Source organism: Lichenostomus cassidix, chromosome 6 (genome assembly GCF_008360975.1).
Source record: "Lichenostomus cassidix isolate B80296 chromosome 6, HeHo_3.0, whole genome shotgun sequence".
Lineage (NCBI taxonomy): Eukaryota > Metazoa > Chordata > Aves > Passeriformes > Meliphagidae > Lichenostomus > Lichenostomus cassidix.
The window spans coordinates 34143697-34163409 of NC_139487.1; the positions used below are offsets into that span (position 1 = coordinate 34143697).

The following is a 19713-nucleotide window of genomic DNA, read 5'->3' on the forward strand; positions in this document are numbered from 1 at the left end:
GCTGCCACCTGCTTAGGCTGCACTTTCCCACCCCTCCAGGGCTCTCCTTCCCCATCCTTCTGTGCCTTGGAGCACTGATGCTCCAACTGCACTTCAGCACACCCCAAGCCTTGCTGCCCCTTTTAGTGCCTGGACATTCCCAGATGCTCTTTGCTGTGGCCATCTTGCTGCTGGAAACAATTCCCCTCACACTCAGACCTTCTGGTTTTAATGCTGGAGGTGGATAGGTTTTGTGCTCCATCCCACGGAGAAGTCCCACATGGCAATTCCCAGTCCCACATGTCCCCAGGGCCATGGTCACCCCTGTGTCTGGAGCTGGCACAGCTGTGAATTCCCCTCTCCAGCACTTTGGCCCAGCATGGACAGCTGGAGTGGGCTGAATAGTCCCTCTGAGAGTGCTGTGCATCTCCTTGCCCTAGGAATGGATGTGACAGATCAAGAAGAAAAGAGGGAAGCCCCCTGCTATGTGAGAGACATCTGGGCCTGAAAAAATAGGGGAAAGGAGGCACCAGGAAAGAATAAAACCAGTTCCAGCTAAAGGGCCAGGGATTCCTATGTGGATCACCAGCAAGAGTTAATCTGGGGCTGACCCAGCAGCTGTCTTTTTGTCTGGATGTCTGTGCAGTTGGAAAAGAAGGGTGTGAGGGAGAAATTTCTCCTTAATCCAGAAAAGGTGTCTTAGGCCATCATCAAAATACCATTTATTAACATACTGTGGAGACAACTCCTCTAACCAGGGGTGGGGATGCAGTAAGTCAGTAGGTGACCAACCCAAGCTAGAACAGGAGATTTTCATGGATAAAAGGGTTGGACCACCCCTGGATGTGACACTGCTGGCAGTGCTGGTGCTGGGCTACCAGGCTGCCCAGGGTCTGATGCCCACCTCCCAAAGCTGGCAGGCACCAGGACCACACACAGGGTCCTCCCTCCTGACCCCTGTGAGAAACAACCTCCTAAGACATCCAATCTCATTGAATTTTAAGAAGAGATAGAAATTAAAGCTATAAATACAGCTGCTAAGTACAAACACAAATAGGGGAAGTGTGAAAAACTTTAATGATGATATATGTTAAGGGAAAAATGAAGACTGGGATGATGGGAAGGAAATATTTAAAACCAGAGAAGGGTGGAAAAAGTGGTTGTTCAATCCTGAAGCATAAAACATGGTAAGGATTTTTGAAACAATCTCAATATAAAGATGAAGGAAATTTTCCAGATGGCAATGGAAGCTCTTGCCTTCCATTGCACAGAACAATATACACAATGTTCCACAGAACAATGTGTCCACAGTGAGATACTTGTAGAAAATTTTTTCCTAAGACTAAAAGGTAGTTAATACATTATTGTGGAAGATAGAAGGTACACTTCAAAAACAACCTCTTCTTCTCGTTGCCTTCATCAGCTGACTCCCTGGAGTGCTCTATTTGTCTTTAAGTGGACTCTTAGAGAATCCTGTCAAAGACTTAAGAGCCCTCAGTAGCACCTTTTCCTCTTCTTACCCTGCTTTAGGCATCTGCAGCAGTCACATGCTTGAACTGAAATGTCATCTCCCTGCTCCTCCTCCTCAGCTCTTGGCTGATTCTTCTTGCAGCACAGCACTCGGACTGCTGGGATTTACAATCCCAGCTGTGAGGGGCTGGTTTTCTCTTCTTAATTCTACACAGCAAACAAATCAACCAAGAGAGGAATTAGGATCATAAATGATGTCTTCACTCCTTTCAGCCACTTCTAAAGCTTACTTACCTCTCCCCGTCTTGTGCTCACAAAGAACAGGGAAGAGAGATATTGGGATGGGGAGATCAGGCAGGGACAGGAGCCAACCTGCTGCGTGGAAGGAAAGCACCAGGTTAGTTCTGCCCTGGTGAAGTGACAGGGCCAGAAGCAAGTTTAGGAAAGAGCTCCCTGGACTCATCCCCATCCCACTGCTGCAGGACTCAGCCCTGCAGATGGGAGCAGCTATTCAGCTGCAGGAGGTTTTGTATTTGCACCGTCTATTTCAATGATATTTATGGTTCTGGCCTAAAAGGAATCATTCCATGACCTAATCCCTGACTGCAGAAATAGCCCCAGGTGCTGAGGGCAGGGCTGGGCTCTGGGAAGCTCACCTAAGAAGGGCATGCAATCCTTTCAGGCATTGACTGTTCCACTTACAGCACTGATTGACTAGTAATCTTAAAAGCAATTAATCTTTCTCATGCTTATTGATTACCAAAATGTAGAGTCCCTGACAGCGACACTGTTGCTGACCTTGGGAACTGTGTTGTGGCTGCCAAAAAGGCAAGAAGAGCTCCACTCCCTACAGCTGTCCTGACAGGAAGCCTCACCTGACTGCCATGCTGCAAGTTTTTGATTTTCCATGATGACATGGAAGAAGAATTCGTGTGGCTGGCATGGCACAGCCAGAGCACCTCCAACCCCCTTGCTGCACTTCCAGGTGAGTACTCATGTGAACTTACAGAGCCTTGAAATAAATGGAATTGCCTGCTGTGACAGAGATGTTTATCTCTAAGGAATGTTGCCTTTATTGGAAAAGCTGAGTGAAAAGAGCTCTCTCATGAATCTGAGAGTGGAGATTAGACTTGTTGCCTTTGGATTAAACCTCTCCTAATTAACCTTCCAATTAACCTCACATCACTCCTTTGAACAAGACCATAAATACAAATGATACTACATTCCTTTTTATTGGAGTGTTTGCTAGATAGAATAATGATAGATGGCCATAATCTGTAGAGAATTATATTAGCCAGAGTTTCTGCTCTGCTCTCAGTCCCCAGGAGGAGCAGAGAGGGCACAGCTGCTCTGACAAGCACAAAACACAAAGCATGAAATTTTCTCCTCAAAGTTTTGCAAAGTGAACTTCGAGATGCAGAATCGCTTGAAAACACTGGCCACGTTTGCCAGGTCTAAAGAAAACCTGAGCGGAAAAACTACACTGTGGAGAAATTAGGGAAACCAAACAAAACCTAACCAACCCAGTCTCCATCAGGCAGAAATCAATGAATCTGCAACAAGGCAATGCTCCAAAGGAAATCTTCCTCTCCCTGATGTGAGGAGGAGCAGTTCTGCTCTAAAGGATATTTTTTAAGTGATTCCTGATATGCTGAAACGTCCTCTTCTCCTTATCCTTACCCAGAGCAGCCCCTGTCTTTTTGCCTTCTCAAAGTCTGTTCATCCCTGTGTGAAAAGCTCTCTCTGTTAGAGACAACATCCTGCTGAATGTGCAGGTGGTGAGGACAGATACTGTTTGAAAACTGCAGAAACCTCTGTGTGAACTTTCTGTCTATGAACTTCAGTGTTTTCAGTGCTGGTTTTCCTTTTCTCCCTGTCTGGGCTGTGTGTCATTGCCTTTGAGTTTAAAGGATTTCCCTGCTACCTGCTGTTGCTGAGTGAGTTTCCCATGCATGAGTCGTGCTGCCTCAGCTCTTCCCAGAGATATCCCTGAACTCTCAGCTACAAATCTCCTCCTTCCTCCTCCTCCCTCCAACCTCCCAGCTTCATTTCCAGCCTTCCCTTAAGTTCCAATGAGTTGGGAAGTTTCATTTCAATCCTGCTAACCAATGTGTCTCTAGTGTCACAGCAGCCTTTTCCCAACAGATTTAGTTGGGGAAATGCATTTAATTAAATTTGCATTTGATTTACATTATCTTTTTGAACATGTATTTGTACATCTAGGTTTCACTCCTCTTCCAGGACCAGAACTAGAAATACCAAACTCATACCAAGAAAGCTGTCTCACTAAAATCCATCTCTGCTCACTTTCTCCAGCAAAAGGAACCAGCAGTGCACATAACTCTGGAGAAGAATTGAAACATCACTCAGACTCCAGGGAAAGGTAACAATTTCTAATTCTCACACTGATTTTTTGCGCAGCACTCCGGCAACACTTCATTTTCCCACACAATAATTCAAAACGTAGGAGTGTTTTTTCTTGCTTTTCCCTAGCCTACAATTCAAGCCGGGAATGTTGTATCCTAAAAAAAGAGTGATGCTAGGATACATTACTGGGCTGCCACAGCAGCTTGCCAAGAACATGCACCTGAACCTGCCTGTGCACAGAAATAACCACTCTCACACTGGCACTGGGAGTTCTGAACGCTGGGATAAAGCTGGGAATGAAAAGAAAGCTGAGAAAGAAAGAAGAGCAAAAAAATACCCAGTTTACCCACCAATACGATCTTCCTTTTTTTGCTTTCGGAAGAAGAAAAGTTCTCTGCCCTGCAGCAGCCCCACGTTCTCTGGCAAATTTGTGTCTCTGGACTTAATTTGGAACAACAGGGCCACGTTTAACAACAACAGAGCCATTAAAACTGGCAAAACAGCTGGAAAAATCTCTTCAAAGGACACGTGTGGCTCACCAGACAAAAGCACCTACCACGGGGAGCTAAAATAGTGGAGAAAAGAAAGAAGAGCTGCAGTTACAGGAGCTTCCTTAGTCCTGGGCTCAGCACTAGAGCCGAGGGCAAACACAGCATGGAAAGCTACTCTCCAGCCTGGATGAGCTGCTGGGCAGGACCTTCTGAAACAGGGATTCAGATGGAAATCCAGGCTATGACTTCAGAGTGTCTCCAAATATTTACCTGTGCTTTTTCAAGTTCTGACACTTAAATGAACAGCCAGGAGTAAAAGAAAGTTTGTATTTGTGTGTGTTTTTGGAATGTTTTGCAAAGAGCTTCAAAGAGGAAAAGAAGCATCCTGGCAGTCTGACCCTTGCAGAACATCAAGCGAGAGAGTGGAATGTTCTCAGACCAGAAGTAAATGCAGTGCTTTCAGCCAAAGAAAGAACAAAGTCTATTCATTATATATAATTATTTAGCAAACTTTCCATGCAGGAAGGTTTCTGTCATTCACTTGCATTCAGTTTACTTGGTGTATTTTAAAAATTTGCAAACACAAATACAGAGGAAAAAACAAGTTTTCAGTGGGGGAGAGGTCCCGCACTGTGACCAAATTCTGAATTCTCTATTTTGTAAAGAACATAGACTAAGCTCTAGCTTTCTCAGAATCACAAAATCCCAGACTGGTTTGGCTTGGGAGGGACCTTAAATCCCATCCAGTGCCACCCCTGCCATGGCAGGGACACCTTCCACTGTCCCAGGCTGCTCCAAGCCCCAGTGTCCAACCTGGCCTTGGACACTGCCAGGGATCCAGGGGCAACCACAATGGCGTTCCTGTAAAAGTGTCTCCATTATTTAGCTCTGGGATCTGCCCTTGTGAAGCTCCTGATGCCCTTCTGGCTGTAGACAAAACCAGCCCCAGCCTGGGTGTGACTGGGAGCAACATCCCCTCTGCCACTGCTTCAGCAGAGTCCTTATCTCCATCTCGGAAATCCTCTTACGGGGCCATTGTCTGGGGTAAATTCTTTCACTCTTCCTCTCCAGGGCTATTTTTGCATTTCTTTAGAGGTGCTCTAATCTGAGCCTGCCTTTTGAGCAGAACTTTCATCTCATTGCTTCTCCAGGAGTGTTCTGGTTGTGCTGAACAGATAAATGATGGCCCCAGATAGCTGCTTACCCAGACTGTGTCAGCAAAGCTCTGACTGCAAATGCAAAGCACTGCAGGCAAATTTGGATTGGATTAAGGACAACCAGGCACAGTTTTCATGCATTTATGCATTATTTTATGGCTACTCATTATCTGGACTTATTTCTGCTTAATGCCTATGGAGAATGAGATCACTAAGCCAGTCCTGTTATAAACAAATCTCCTGTGCTCAAGATCAAACAGAAATTAAATAGGGTTTTTTGGTCTTTTTTTTAAAGGATAACTGCAATATGTATTGTAAACATATATAGCACAGCCAGTGTGATACTCAGGAGAAAAAGCAAAGGGATTTGCCTCCACTTTAACAAATAAGGACAATTCTAACTTTGTTTCCTGCACAGACCATTGCAAAAGGAGAGAAGGTGGCCAGCATTTTCTGGGCTGGTATTTCCACACTGCCATGTTGTCCAATTCACAGACCCTGGAATTATTTACGCTTCCCTTTCCACATTTCATGGCTTCAGCTGCTTCTGAAGGAAGACTTTCTGTAAGATTAAATTACCACCAAAAAAATTTTAAAAGACAGACCCCCACCACCTCCCCAATAAAACAAGGACTGCTCTCATATCTAAAGTCAAATTACACCAGATATTTATTATATAAGGAAGGTTGTCTGTCCTTATGAATCTTTTGGAAGCTCTGCTAACTTGTTGAGTTGAGGATACAAAGGAGTATTTCTTTCTTGAATGAAATTTGGTCTTACTTACAGTAAGAAGAACATTGGAAGTTGATGAAAAGAACTTAAAATGAATTAAAAGGTGATAAACTGGAATTTTAAGAATATGTTTAAGAACAGACTCAGAGGTTTTCCTGTTTCATCTGTGAGTGCTCCAGCACAAGGGTTTTGCTTTATACTATTTTTGATCTTCCTACCATAATTTGGGCTATGGGAAAACAGAAATAAATCTGAAACTGAGCCAGAGGTTCTCAGCATGAAGGACCACCCACGTCAGTCCACTCAATAGCACTTTCAGGTTCATTCACAACCAGAATAACTATTAAATAACAAAATCAAGCAAGGAGAACATTTGAGGGATAACCTGGAAAGAACAGCCAGGGAATCAGGTTAGCTTATTGTTTCATGGGAATACATCCCATAATACTGCAGACTGCCCCATTCTCTTGCAGTAACACTTCACTGTTGTTGTTCTTGTGTATTTTTCTGATGCTGGGCTTTAAATTTTAGATGTGATGAGCATCATTATCAGATGTGATGAACATAATCCAAGAGCTTCTCTGGACACTCAGCCCATCTGATCACCAGGACATACACAGATCTATTAATATTTCATCCTGACATGTATTTTTAATCAAAAGATCCTAAAGTCCAGTTAAATCTCCCGTTTATATATTCCAGTCCTTTGATGCTTTCATTAATAGTTTATAGGATACAGACCTTACACAAAAATGTCAAGATTGCAATGATTTATACGGATTTCTAGGGTGATGAGGACACACAGAAATAAGCTCTGGATCTTTAAACTCAGTACCAAAGCACCATTCACAGTTTTAGAAAGAGAGCTACAAAGGAAAAAGTTTCCATAAAAGGGAGACACAGTGGTATTTTCATAATTTATTTCAATAATAAATAAATGTTGCAGTGTTCACTGTAGATTCAAATCCAGGCTGGAAAGAAGAAGAAAACTGGAAAAGAAAGCAAAATATTAAGGATCTCTGTGACATCTAGATATTTTAGAGCACCAGCTCTCAGGGTGTCCCAGACAGAGGCCTGGATTTGACACCCACAGGGAAAAGATACTTAACTCTTCCTAATAGATCTCAATCTTATTCACCTGTTGATTCAGACTAAGTATTTGACAATTCATAATTCCAGGCTCCAATGCAATTGCATCAAATCAAACAAAAGAGAACCCCTATGACTTCTGTACTTATTTTAATGGAGAAAAAAAAGGGCAAAAAAGGGCTACTCTGTGTAGAGAGAAATCAATTTAAATTCTAATAGGGAAGAAGGAAAGGATTCCAAATCATGCTGACAGCATGATTAATAAAAATTAGGAGAGATTTTTGGTTTGATGGTTTTTTATTTTTTAATTTTGGGGGCTTTTTCCACTCTTTCAGTGGAGAAATTTTGCCTAATACCTAATCTGAACCTCTTTAGGTGCAACTTGAAACCATTGAGACTATTGGGAAGTGCACTGCAAATCATAATTTTTATTTCCCAGCCATGTATTACCCACTGTGATGAAAGAATTAAGTCTTTTGGAGTAAAAACCTCCAGCCTGTGAACTCTAGCAAGTTGTATTTCTTGGGGCAGATCAGAGCAGCTGTGCAGCAGCCCCACAGTCAGTGATCAATCCAGCCCTGAGCCCAGAATAATCAATGCCACGTTTTTTAAAAGAATAGATTGAGTTAATAACCTCTTTAAAGTACATAAAAGGTATATTTGTATGGCATATGAAAGGCAAATATTTGAGTTTCTGCTCTACCTTCTTCAGTGTTTCTCCTGCCAGGGATGTGCTAAGTGGGCCAGAGGCTGTTTCTCTCATACTTTGATTCCTCATTCCTAGAGGCTCTTTCAAAGGTTGGGGGTTTTTTATTATTTTTTCCATAAAGAAACAAGTTATTTGAAAATCTGATTAACATTGACCAAGGTTTCTAATAGCACAAGTTTCTCTCTTTAGCCCCTAATAACACCTTTGTATTCCACTTACACTTCTCAGAGAGACGAATCCTCACCTCTTGCCCTGGATAACAGTTCCTTTCTATTCCAAGAGTTTGGTAACATTTTCCTATCAATGTTTTCCCTTTCTTTTTGAGGTTGACCCCTGTTTTTTCTGTTGAGGACACAGCACACCCCAAATTTTATCTGCTTTCTCCAGATGTAACGCACTACCTGGTCTAATGAAAGATACTTGCTGTATCTTCCTGCAAATCTAATCTCTTCCAGGCCTCTGGACAAACACAGTTCCAAGCTCATTTTCAGCAGTTCCTGGCTGCAGTCTCCTTCTCTTCCATTACCAGATGGAATTACTTTATTCTGTCTCTCTGGAGGTTTGCTGGATGAAAAGCCCACAAAGTTCATTAGCAAATGGTCATATTTAGTACCAAGCTGTATTTTCTACCTTTACCTGGCTGGTTGAGCCATGTCACAATGTTTAGATAATATATACCACATTTGTAAGATCAATCACAGCAAATGTTCAAATGTAAGTGACTTATAATTACGAGTTTTGATGCACATTTTATACATCCTTGCTGAGCACAGGTGTTTTCCTAAGGCTGTTTGCAAAATCCGGAAAGTGTGAAGTGAGGTTTGCTCCATGCAGGAACTGGGAAGAAATTTCTGTCTCAAAGATTGGTGCCTTATTTTCACACAGAATTTCTTTTTGCTGAATATGTGGTGCAGTGACTGCTTCTCAGGAAAAAATCTGTGATTAAAAAAATCTAAACCCACTCCTGCTAAGAATCAGCAACTGGCAAATATGATGAGCAATGGTGTTACTCCAAAGATAGAAGTGGACTTTTTGAGATGGTTTGAATGAGCTAACAAGCAGGGTTTTCCAATACATTAAACATGGTTTTACTACACATTTGTAATGAAATTGGCATTTACACTGAAGAAGAAAAAGCAACAAGAAAGAGTTTCATAGTTTGGCATCCTTTCATGAAGTTTTGAAGATAAGAAAATATTAAAAAAAATTTCTGTCTAGAGGCAGAAGATAAACAAAAGGTGTTACAGTCTGAAAATGAAGACAAAACACTCCAGCAGTCAGCAATAAATAAGTAAAAATAGGGAAAGGAAAAAAAACTCCCAAAAAGGTATTTAACATAACAGACCTGGATTAGGAGGATCTTCCAAACGTAGAGGGGGCAGGAAAGGGCCCAGATGTTGTTAGCATCTTAGCACGTATTTTATCAGCTAGAACATTATTTGTAGTGTTTTGCAAAGAATACCTGTAATCTACACCCCTTTTCCCCAAAGAAATTGTTATTTAAGAATCCCTTCTCTTCCAGTACGTGACATGGGTGTGAGACATGTGAACATGAATGCAGTCAAAGATGCTTTTAGTGCACTTCACAGCAGCTCAGGCTGTAATGGAAAGCCAGGGTTGTGCAGCTCATTTTTAGCTGTGCTGGATACATGATTGCCTCCTCGAGTGGCAATCACAAATTGTTATCAAAGGGCAACACAAATGGCATTCAGATTTCAGTGCCTGAGCTCATTATGACATTTCGAGCACTTACTGCTTATTGTGAGTTTTGCTGATTGCTGCTTATCCACAGATGACAAATATTGCAGAGCACCTCAGACAAGCAGAGCCATTTTCTCTGGTTCTGTATCCCAGTTGACTCCTCGTTTTGGGGGTAATTTGGCCATGCTGAGCACCCCCCAGGGAAGGCAGGAGAGAAGTGGCAGCCAGCTCAGGTTCAGTGTGTGACATCACCTGTCCATCCCCATGAGAAGCTGAGGTCGATTTACATGAAAGCAGATGCTGAAATGTTGCAGACTTTCTGAGGGATGGAAGGCCCAAATTGTCCCATTTTGTCACAGCTTGGCTCCAGTCAGCCATTTCAAACCGTCTCACCACAAGAGAAATATCAAGGAGAATTCAGCTGAGGTGCATTTCCCTCTGGGAGCAGAAATAGGAGAGGGAAGAGCTGGAGCTACAGCTTTGGCAGGGAATTTTGGAACTAGGTGAATATTTATGGTCCTTTCCAGCCCAAAGCATTCTGTGATTCTATGATTCTATTATTCCATTCCAGAGCAGTAATTAAATCTTCCTAATACCACCTTTAAAAGGCAGAATTTGAAGACATTATGTTTTTTCAGGCCAACACTAAACCTGTTTATGTCTTCCCTTTGGAGATGGAAACAGTGACTGTGCAGGTCAGTGAGCTGGGTGTGGTAAGAGTGCAATTGTGTATTTTTTACATGTCTAGCTCACTCTGGGTGTAATTTGATTTCCCTGCACTGCCCAGGAGAAAAAACGTCTCAGGGTTAGCCAACACCTCTTGGTGATAAAGCTTCTCAGTTAACAAAAATTACTCTGTTTAATGCTCCAATGCAAGCCATCAGGAGCTTCCCAAAGCAGAAAGGCACTTACAATCATGTTAACACACAGAAATACAGGTATCAAACCTGTGAAAGAGAGTATGATTAGATGGGATATTGGGAAGGAATTGTTCCCTGGCAGGGTGGGCAGGCCCTGGCACAGGGTGCCCACAGAAGCTGTGGCTGCCCCTGGATCCCTGGAAGTGTCCAAGGCCAGGTTGGACATTGGGGCTTGGAGCAGCCTGGGACAGTGGGAGATGTCCCTGCCATGGCAGGGGTGGCACTGGATGGGATTTAAGGTCCCTTCCAACTCCAAACATTCCATGATATTACAGCTTTGTCTTTATTCTAAATATTTATTCTTTCTTCCTTATCTATTTGTCTTAGCTTACCTTCTCACCTTACTTTGTATTTCATGCAACAGCTGTGCTAAAACCAACCTCAAGGACCCATCAACCCACACTTGACTCAAAACAAGGATCCTCTCTACACAACTCTCAGGCTGCTGGAGTTTTAGAGAGCTTCAGAGAGGATCTCAAAACATCCAGAGAGGAACTATTGCAGTTCTTCCCTGTCCTATATCTAACACTGGTCATCCCTGCGTAAAAGTCACAACCACAAAAATGGAGGAAAACTTGTTCCCTTCTTTCTGCTTTCTGTATCACTTCATTAAGGTCATATTAACAACAAACCAATGTCCTTTTACTCAGTGACATTTTTCACCTACCAGTGTCAAAGCAGTTTCCAAACAGACACAAGTCCTCACCCACATTTCTCAAACATTAAAATGAGCCAGGAAGGAGCTGAGGCAGAGGCAGGGGCTGCCCTGCTGTGGCTGTGTTTAATTTCAGGGGTGTACCTGCCAGGCCATCAGTGACCAACATCTGCAACCCAGGATCCAAGTTCAGATCAAGCACCAAAATGATATCACTTTCCCAGCAAACTTTTCCCTAGGACAGTAGCTAAGGGAATGTGGATATTGAAAAGCTGCAAGCAGAAGCTTTTCCCTGAGAACCCCTCCTTTCCCATGCAAGCTATGAAAAACAATGAGATGAATTTTGTAAATAATAATTGAACACCTGCTGTTTTCCTCATCTGTTTGGGTTTAAGGCAGAGAGTGTTTGGAATTGGGCGTTGTAAGACTTCAGCCAATCTCCACTGACCAGTCACCTAAGGAATTTTAGCACATATAAGCAGGAGTTGTAACAATAACCACTCTCTCTGCTTCTCGCTGGATTGGTGTGTGCCTGCTGCATTCTCTCTGGGCATTACAGCGACAAGGGGATGCAAAGGTGTTGCCCAAGAAAGGCACACAAATCAGCTTTGCTTCAAGCACAGCATTTTGGACTGAAGATAAAGCCAACTACAGACACTGGTAAAGAAGAGTTGAGAGTGTTGAATTTCCCTACCTACATCACAGTCTGCAAGCTGTGACCCAAAGAAAACTTCAGCAATTAAAACCACCCTGGCTGGTTTGCAGTCTCCTTTCTCTCTTCTGAGACCTCCTTGCATTTGTTTGCCAGAGGAAACATGGTGATCTGTGTTTTAAGTTCCTCCTGGAGGTATTGGTAGTCACAGAGAAAACCTGATTAAAAACTTCTCCTGCCACGTTGTTCCTCTATCACACGATGCAATGACTTACATTAATAACAGCAGAGTGCAGAGAAGACCTGCTGAGCCTTTAATAAACTTCCTTTTTCCAATCACTTAAAACGTTCTTTAAAGTTGCAACTGAAGTAATACAAAGCCTCCATAACAGTACACTTGACATTTATGAGCTTGGCAATAAATCAGATTTTCGTTTTTACAATGTCTGCTTTTGATTAATTGTAAAAAGTTTACTATAAATACTTCCAGGCAAGCAGCAGAGTGGTTAATAAACTGTATTCTGCTCGCTAATAGGTTATAATGGAGTAAATGCCTTAAACCATATACATTCAATTCAAAGTACTACAAAAAGCCAAATGCTCACGAGTTCAACTTTCATTACTGTGTTCATTAGGGAATAATTGTGAGGCAGCCTGAATTTCCTCTGGCCTTGGCATCTATTAATGGAGTACACAATTCTGTACAAGTTTGAAGATAAAAGCTCCAACGTTCGAATGTAAACAACGTGTAATGCATCTTAAAGCCCCTTTTTTTTGATAATAGAACATGATTAAGTCAGAATAGCGAGAGACTGCAATCTAGATTTGAAAGTCTAAGAAGAAAACCCTCACTGTTATTATTTTTCAGCAGGACACAAATGAAACCCAAGGGATGTAATTATGCCAGAATTCTGCCACAGGAAAGACCTAGCACTGGGCTGTGTGGGGGGCAATTTTATCCCTCCTGGACACTGTCTCACCTGCTACTCACAGGTCCTTTCCTGGGAGGGTGCCAGAGCTGAAAGGTAATGGAAATAGAATGAACAGCTGCAAATTAAATTATGCCATTGTAATGTGGCATGATTTGGTGTAAATGATTTAGCTGCAATTAAGTAAACAGCTACACAGCCCGCAGCAGGTGGTTGGTGGTGCAGCAGCACCAGGTAAGTTGGCCTGCTGACAGCAAAGGCAGCAAGAGGGAAGATTCTGCATGCAGAAGCAGCTCTGCTCTCCAGCACAACAAACCCAAAGCTGCTTTATTAAAGGAGTAACTGATATCACAGACAATCAAAATAGCCACTGTATAAACACCCCTGAAGTGTTTGTCTGACTGAGTGCAGAGGCCACATCCAGACCTGTGTAGTGTTCAAATCTCATTAGCACCTCACCAAAGAGGTGGGGAATGATGGATGTGCCAGGCTTTGGTTTCTGCCCAAGAGTTCACTGTTCTCCTAATTACTGCGTGCAACTAAAATCAGCATTTTTAGAAGCTCATTTTGCTTGCAGTTCTGCCACTTGCAGACAGTCCTGCCACACTCAGCAGTTGAAATAAATCAGATTTTATAATAGTTTGGAGAAGAGCATTCAAAAATCATGCTCTCAGTGCTTTGCACTCTCTCTGGTGGTTTTTGGGTTGCATTGTAACTCATTTTTACCAAGGGAAAACATTGATATATCTTTGCTTTAATTGCTTGTGAACTTACAACGTTTTAAAATCAACCAGCATCCTCTACATGAGACAGAGAAAGTGCTGAATAAGAGAAAATTCAGGTAATTGCTCATTACAGTTGAATGCAAAATAAATAAAGAGGGCATCTTCTGAAAGTTCTCTTGGCCTAGTCCCTCCATGCATGAACACACAATGCTGATGCACTCCACAGCTCTTTAGGATGCAACTGAACTTTCCATATTAACGAGGAACTCAGTTTTGTAGAAATTGAGCCAAGGCCAGGTTGGAGCTGCCTGAGACAGTGGAAGTTCCAGAGGTGACAAATCCTCCAGGTGACATAAAAATCTACACAGCCACAGGGGACAACTTGTTTGTATCCACCAAAAGCAGTGCCACAGCTAAGGGAGAACATGTTTGTCAATGGAGTCCATGCAGAGCAAATTCACCAAGAACAGGAAAAAAAATTAACATTCATAGAAGTGGACTCAAAGTATTTCTGGTGACTCAAGACAAACCTGAACACATAGCCAAGCCTTGAGAGGTTTTTGTGCCCTGTATTTCCCAGCTGCTCACCAGTGGTGACCCCAGAGCTCAGTCTCTGGGCAGTCCTGTTTGACAAGAAGAAATGGCCTCAAGCTGTGCCAGGAGAGGCTCATGCTGCACATCAGGAGGAATTTCTTCCTGGAAGAAGTTGTACATCCTTGCCACAGGCTGCCCAAGGCAGTGGTGGTGTCATCATCCCTGGAAGTATCAAAAGAAAAGCATGGATGTGGCACCTGGGGACATGGTTAGTGGTGAACAGGGTGGTGGTGCTGGCTGGACTCTGTGATTTTGGAGGTCTTTTCCAACCCTAACACCTCTGTGATTCCACGTTTCACAAACCCTCTTTGCTTCAGTTGAATAATTCACTCCCTTTTCAGAGCGGAAGTCAGCAGTCCCCAGGCATTGTTTTGCCAGAACAGGAAAATCATTATTATCCCTGCATCAGGGATTTTCCTGGTATCCCTCTGCAGACCCCTCAATCAGCTGCCAGTTGAGACAGCTGAGGGGAGCTCTGGCCTTGTCCAGGTTGCAATTCCTTTCCCTTGGAAAGAACCCATTTGAGAGCAATAACATAAACTCCTGATAAACATCAGGGATTCACATCAGTTGAAGTTCTGAGGACAGAGTGGATTATCTTTGTTGCTCAAAACCAAGGCAGTGCAGCTCTTCCCTGACCTTGAAGAATGTCTATAAACTGAATATTTTAGAACTAAACCAAAAATTGAGATCTTGCTGTTATTCTAATCCACTGCTACCACTAGACACCATCTGCACATTTAGAAAACATCCAACAAAAACGAGAATACCTGATAAAACAAGAGGCTAGAAGAGAACGTAAAGCAGACAGAGGCTGGATCTTAATTACAAAAGCTCCTTAGAAAAAGCCAAAGAAGTTATAAACTGAAGAACAGAATTACAAGAAAGTTGCAAGGTTCATACTCTATGGATTTCCAAGTCTTAGGTTAAAACCCAAAATCACTGCGGTTGGAAAAGCCCTCAAGGATCTCTGAGTCCACCCTGTGCCCCATGCCCACCTTGTCCCCAGCTCAGAGCACTCAGTGCCACCTCCAGGCCTTCCTTGGACACCTGCAGGCATGGGGACTGCAAAGCTCCCTGGGCAGCCCCTGCCAAGGCCTGAGCACCCTTTCCATGCAGAAATTCCTGCTGCTGTCCAAGCTGAGCCTCCCCTGGCCCAGCCTGACGCCGTTTCCCCTTGTCCTGTCCCTGTTCCCTGGAGCACAGCCTGACCCCCTGGCTGTCCCCTCCTGGCAGGAGTTGTGCAGAGCCACAAGGTCCCCCTGAGCCTCCTTTGCTCCAGGCTGAGCTCCTTTCCCAGCTCCCTCAGCCTCTCCTGGGGCTCCAGCCCCTTCCCCAGCTCTGTTCCCTTTCCCAGACCACGATTGTACTTTTGTCTATCAAGTGTTGGTGTTCTGAATCTCCTTCTCACTCCTCCTGCTGTCTTGGTCCTGATGCTTCTCAAATCCTGTCTTTGAAACCCTCAGGAGTAAGGCTGCAATAATTTTCTCTAAAGCTCTTCACATTCTTGCACCATGATGGGGTTTGGGGACACTCTGCATCAGAAATGCATCCACAGGGCAGGAGGCAGAAACTTCTCTAAGAAAACCTTCTGACTGTGGGAACATAAATCTGGCTGAAATAACAAATGCCATTTCAGCCATGCTAGCTGCAGATGAGAGTGTGAAAGCTGCCTGTCAAGGGCCCAGGCATATTTCAGGTTCAGCCTGTCTCCTGGGGACCATCCCTCACTGAATTCTGTGCCTTGGTTTTCCATGTCAGAGAAACAAAGCCTTCAGTGCTCCTTCTTTACAGCTCCTTCTTTACACTCCTGATTTCAGCACCAAAGGCCACTCTACTGCTGTTCTTACAAGAGCACTAACCCCTGGGAAAACAGCTGAAATTTGTAGTGGCTTCAGAAAAAGGCAGGAGCACTGTCTGGAGAGAGTGGCATGGGAGGATTGAAGCTGGGAGGGACGTGGGGAGGACCCAGCCTGAGCCCCTGCTCGAGACAAGGCCAGCTCTGAGGCCAGACCAGGCTGCTCAGGGCTTTATCCACTCTGGATAAAGGATGACCTCAAGGATGTCACACCCCTCCACCCCTCCAGTCTGTTGTCATTCACGACATTCACTTCCTCACCTCCCTAGGTCACTGACCAAAATGTTCCTTGTGGTCAGTCCCAGCACAGCCCTCCCCAGCTCTCTGCCTTTCCCTGGCACCCATGAACGAGGGTGGGACAGGAGAGAAAGGCCCGAAGCAGGCAGCAGAATGCAGTGCCAGTGCTCAGCAGCGTGGCTGGGCCTGGCACATGGAGCCAGCTCACCCGCAGCGCTCCTGCCTCGACATCCAGCCCAGCCATGCCCAGCCTGGCCAGCAACCAGCACTAATCTGGAATAATGAGCTGTCAAGCCTTTCACTGCTCCTCCACAGGAGCACCACAGTCCTGGTCACCCACAGCAACTCACGACAGATCATGCCTAACCCTCTATCTCCTTCAGCAAAAAGGGACTCATCGTTCCAAGGAAATGAAAAGGCATCCTGTGTGTATCACATACTTACACAGACACTGTCTCTACATGCAGGCTTCATTCAAGCACATCATTATTTCTTCTTCTCTGCAACACAGATTGATGTGACACAGTTCAGTAACCAGACCCCCAGCAATAAATCTAGGGAGAATTAAAATAAATGAGTATTGTGCTCACTAAAATATCCATATTCCCTCCCAATGGACTCAGACATTCTTCCCCCAGCAGGGCTGGCCTTCTCTGCCCCATGATAAAACAAACCTTTCCAAAGAGACCAAAGAGGGATTATTCCTGGTTTTCCCTAGGTCCTGGGTCTGGTGCCGTGGTTCTCTGCAAATTCTCTTTTCCAGAGTGGCTCCAGGGACAGGAGAACCCAACCAGCAGAGCTTTGCCCATTGCCACTGGTGGGAATTGAAACACACGTATGATCATGGCTTATTTTATGACAACAACCATGCAGAAATTTTCTAACAGAAAACAAACAGCAACTTTGCATAAGCAGCAATAATTGTCTTTAATAGTGGTGATGCAAATATTTCTTTTATTCAGTCTCAATTTTAACTTCGAAACAAGTTTTAGGTAATAACACCAAAATGATGCATTAAAAAAAACAAACTGTGACTGGTCCTGAAAGAAAAGCACTGACTGGCTAAGTCTGTGCATCCTCACACAGCTTCTGTGGCTGCTGGTTGGATAAGCAGCATAAGGAATTTAATTTTCCTCATGGAGTCAAATGGAGCTGGGTGAGGAAATTAGGATACAGAGGAAAGGGGGAGACAAATTTTGCTGCTTTCGAAAACCACCTGTTCCAGATACAGAGAAACAAAGAGCCTGGATGTAGGAGAAAAGCATTACTAGTGGTGGAGTTTTAAGGGCTTCTGGCACTTCCATCCGGGCATTACTGAAAAATTTTCTCAGCTCTGATTTCCCTTCCTCTAATTTTTTTCTGTCTTTTCACCCAGCTTAGCTGGATCTGAGAGCCTTCTGCACATTGTTTCTACTGCCAAACTCCAGGATCAGGGCACCTCTGTGCTTCCTTGGGACAGAGGGCTCTCTGTGGAATGCTGCTGATCCTGAGGTGTGACCCATCCAGCTCCCTTAGTCCTGCACCATGTGCCATTCCACACCAGCAAGTTATCCTCAGCAACCCCAGAAATCAGTGGGGTGTTTTGGGTTTTGCTCTTTGCAGGTCTACAGAGCAAAATTATGTCACATGCACAGAAAAGTGATCTCCAGGGAGAACTGTCTGTAGTCCTGCGTATTTTGGGTGCCTTTGCTAAAGTAACAGCAGCCTCCTCGTTCTGCTCTCTGTGACACCCTCATTGCCCTTCTGATCTCACAGATGTGACACAGATGAGAACAAGCAAACACCTTCCTTCCCCTCGCCGTAAGCAAACTGACTTTTGCTGCTGCCTTCGCATCTGCTCCATAGAGAGTCACGTTCCACAGAGCAGCTCGCTGGATAGAGAGCTGGCTTGCTCCCAAAAGCACTGTCACATCCCAAATTCCCTTCCCCTGAAAGTGTAATTTATTAAGAAAGCTCACACTTGAGGATGCAGAAGCATTTTTACTGTGCTGCTTTCTCAAGCTCCAGCAAATCTGTCCGTCCAAGCTTCCAGAATGTTTGCAACTCTCCATCTGCTGCAGCTCCTGCTGGCATCACCAAACCCTGACAGCCAGGAGCTGCCAAGTGCTGTGACTTGCTATTTTTTGTTTTTGTAGAAAACAAACCGTGATAACACAATGTTTTTTTTTAAATGATGTCACAACATTTAAAAAAAAAGTTTGCTTGCAGAGTGATCTTTTTCATTCCCTTCGCAAATACATCTCGCTGCTTACAGGAAATGACAAAGAGAATTAATCCTATGCATTTGATGGCTGCTCGAAGCACTGGGGTGCATTGCCTTGGTCCTGCACTGCAGCCCATCCTCTGATCCTGCTCAACCCATGCCACTCATGGCTTTGCCTTCCCTTATTATCTCAGTTTCTTTCCCTCTCATTCCTCTTTACTGTTTCTTTCCTCTCCTCAGTGACCAACCTTTCCCTTCTCTCTGCTCACCCCAGAGTCCACACTGATAACAAACCTCTTCCTTCATGAGGAGGGAGTCCTGCCTGCAGTGACTGGGTACTTGGTAGGATACACCACCTGTTGCCTCTTTCTGTAGAACCTAAACTCCCTTAAAAAGTCCCCATTTTGGACTCTCTGTGGCTTAGCTCAGATCCTGCTCTTTGCTGTACACTGCTACTGCACGTGAAGTACAAGAAGTGACTGCCTGTGCATCATTTCAAAATGTAATTATATACCCAGTAAAAGAATAAAACCCACCCTTAATCACCTACATGAGAAAAATGACATGAACTAAACTGTGAACCTGGTGAAAAGTGAAAGTATTTTCAGCTATTTCATTTGCTAAAATAAAGTTAAACTGGCGTTTTAAAGAAATTTGCTTTATCCTAACCAGCAAGATTGTTTTCAATGAAGACAAAATGGGCAGCAATCTGAGCAGCAATTCAAATTGAAGTCAGGTAGATGAGCTGTCACACATTGGAGATGCACACACAAGGCTTTCTCTCACATGATGCCAATCATCCTTTTGCTCTGATGGATTAAAAAAGCAGTCATCATGTTGGAAAAGTGAGATGAGGTTTTCCTGGTATTCTTATGCAATAGTGCGGTGTCAAAATAGTTTTTAAAAAAGCCTTCTAAGAAGGCTTGGTGCCAGGTTCCATGAGCTTTTTTGCCCCTGGACTCTGGCTTTGCAGAAAGACTGAACAGGAGTTGTGTCTTCAGCTGCTTAAAGGCAAATATATCAGGCAAAGAAATGATACATAACAATCTGGGCAATTTAGGTGATACAAAAGCTCTGGCTGCATGGGGTCTGTGGTTTTGTCACGTGCTGTAAAATGTCTCACTGACAGAAGCACAGCAAGAGCTCAGCTTGTGACATGAAAACCTGAATGTATCAAACAGGGAGCTGCAGCCTGGTGTGAGTAAATAAATGGAGAAGATAAATAAGTGTTAATGCATGCATAAT

At 43.8% G+C, this 19713-nt stretch overlaps 1 long non-coding RNA gene across 1 annotated transcript; it reads left to right on the forward strand.

Annotated features, from left to right (window-relative positions):
• Positions 1 to 1987: 1987 nt before the first annotated feature.
• Positions 1988 to 12333, forward strand: LOC146435691 (uncharacterized). Its single transcript, XR_014853050.1, has 3 exons — positions 1988 to 2434; positions 3691 to 3832; positions 4199 to 12333. It is a non-coding gene; the product is annotated as an uncharacterized LOC146435691 (long non-coding RNA).
• Positions 12334 to 19713: the final 7380 nt, after the last annotated feature.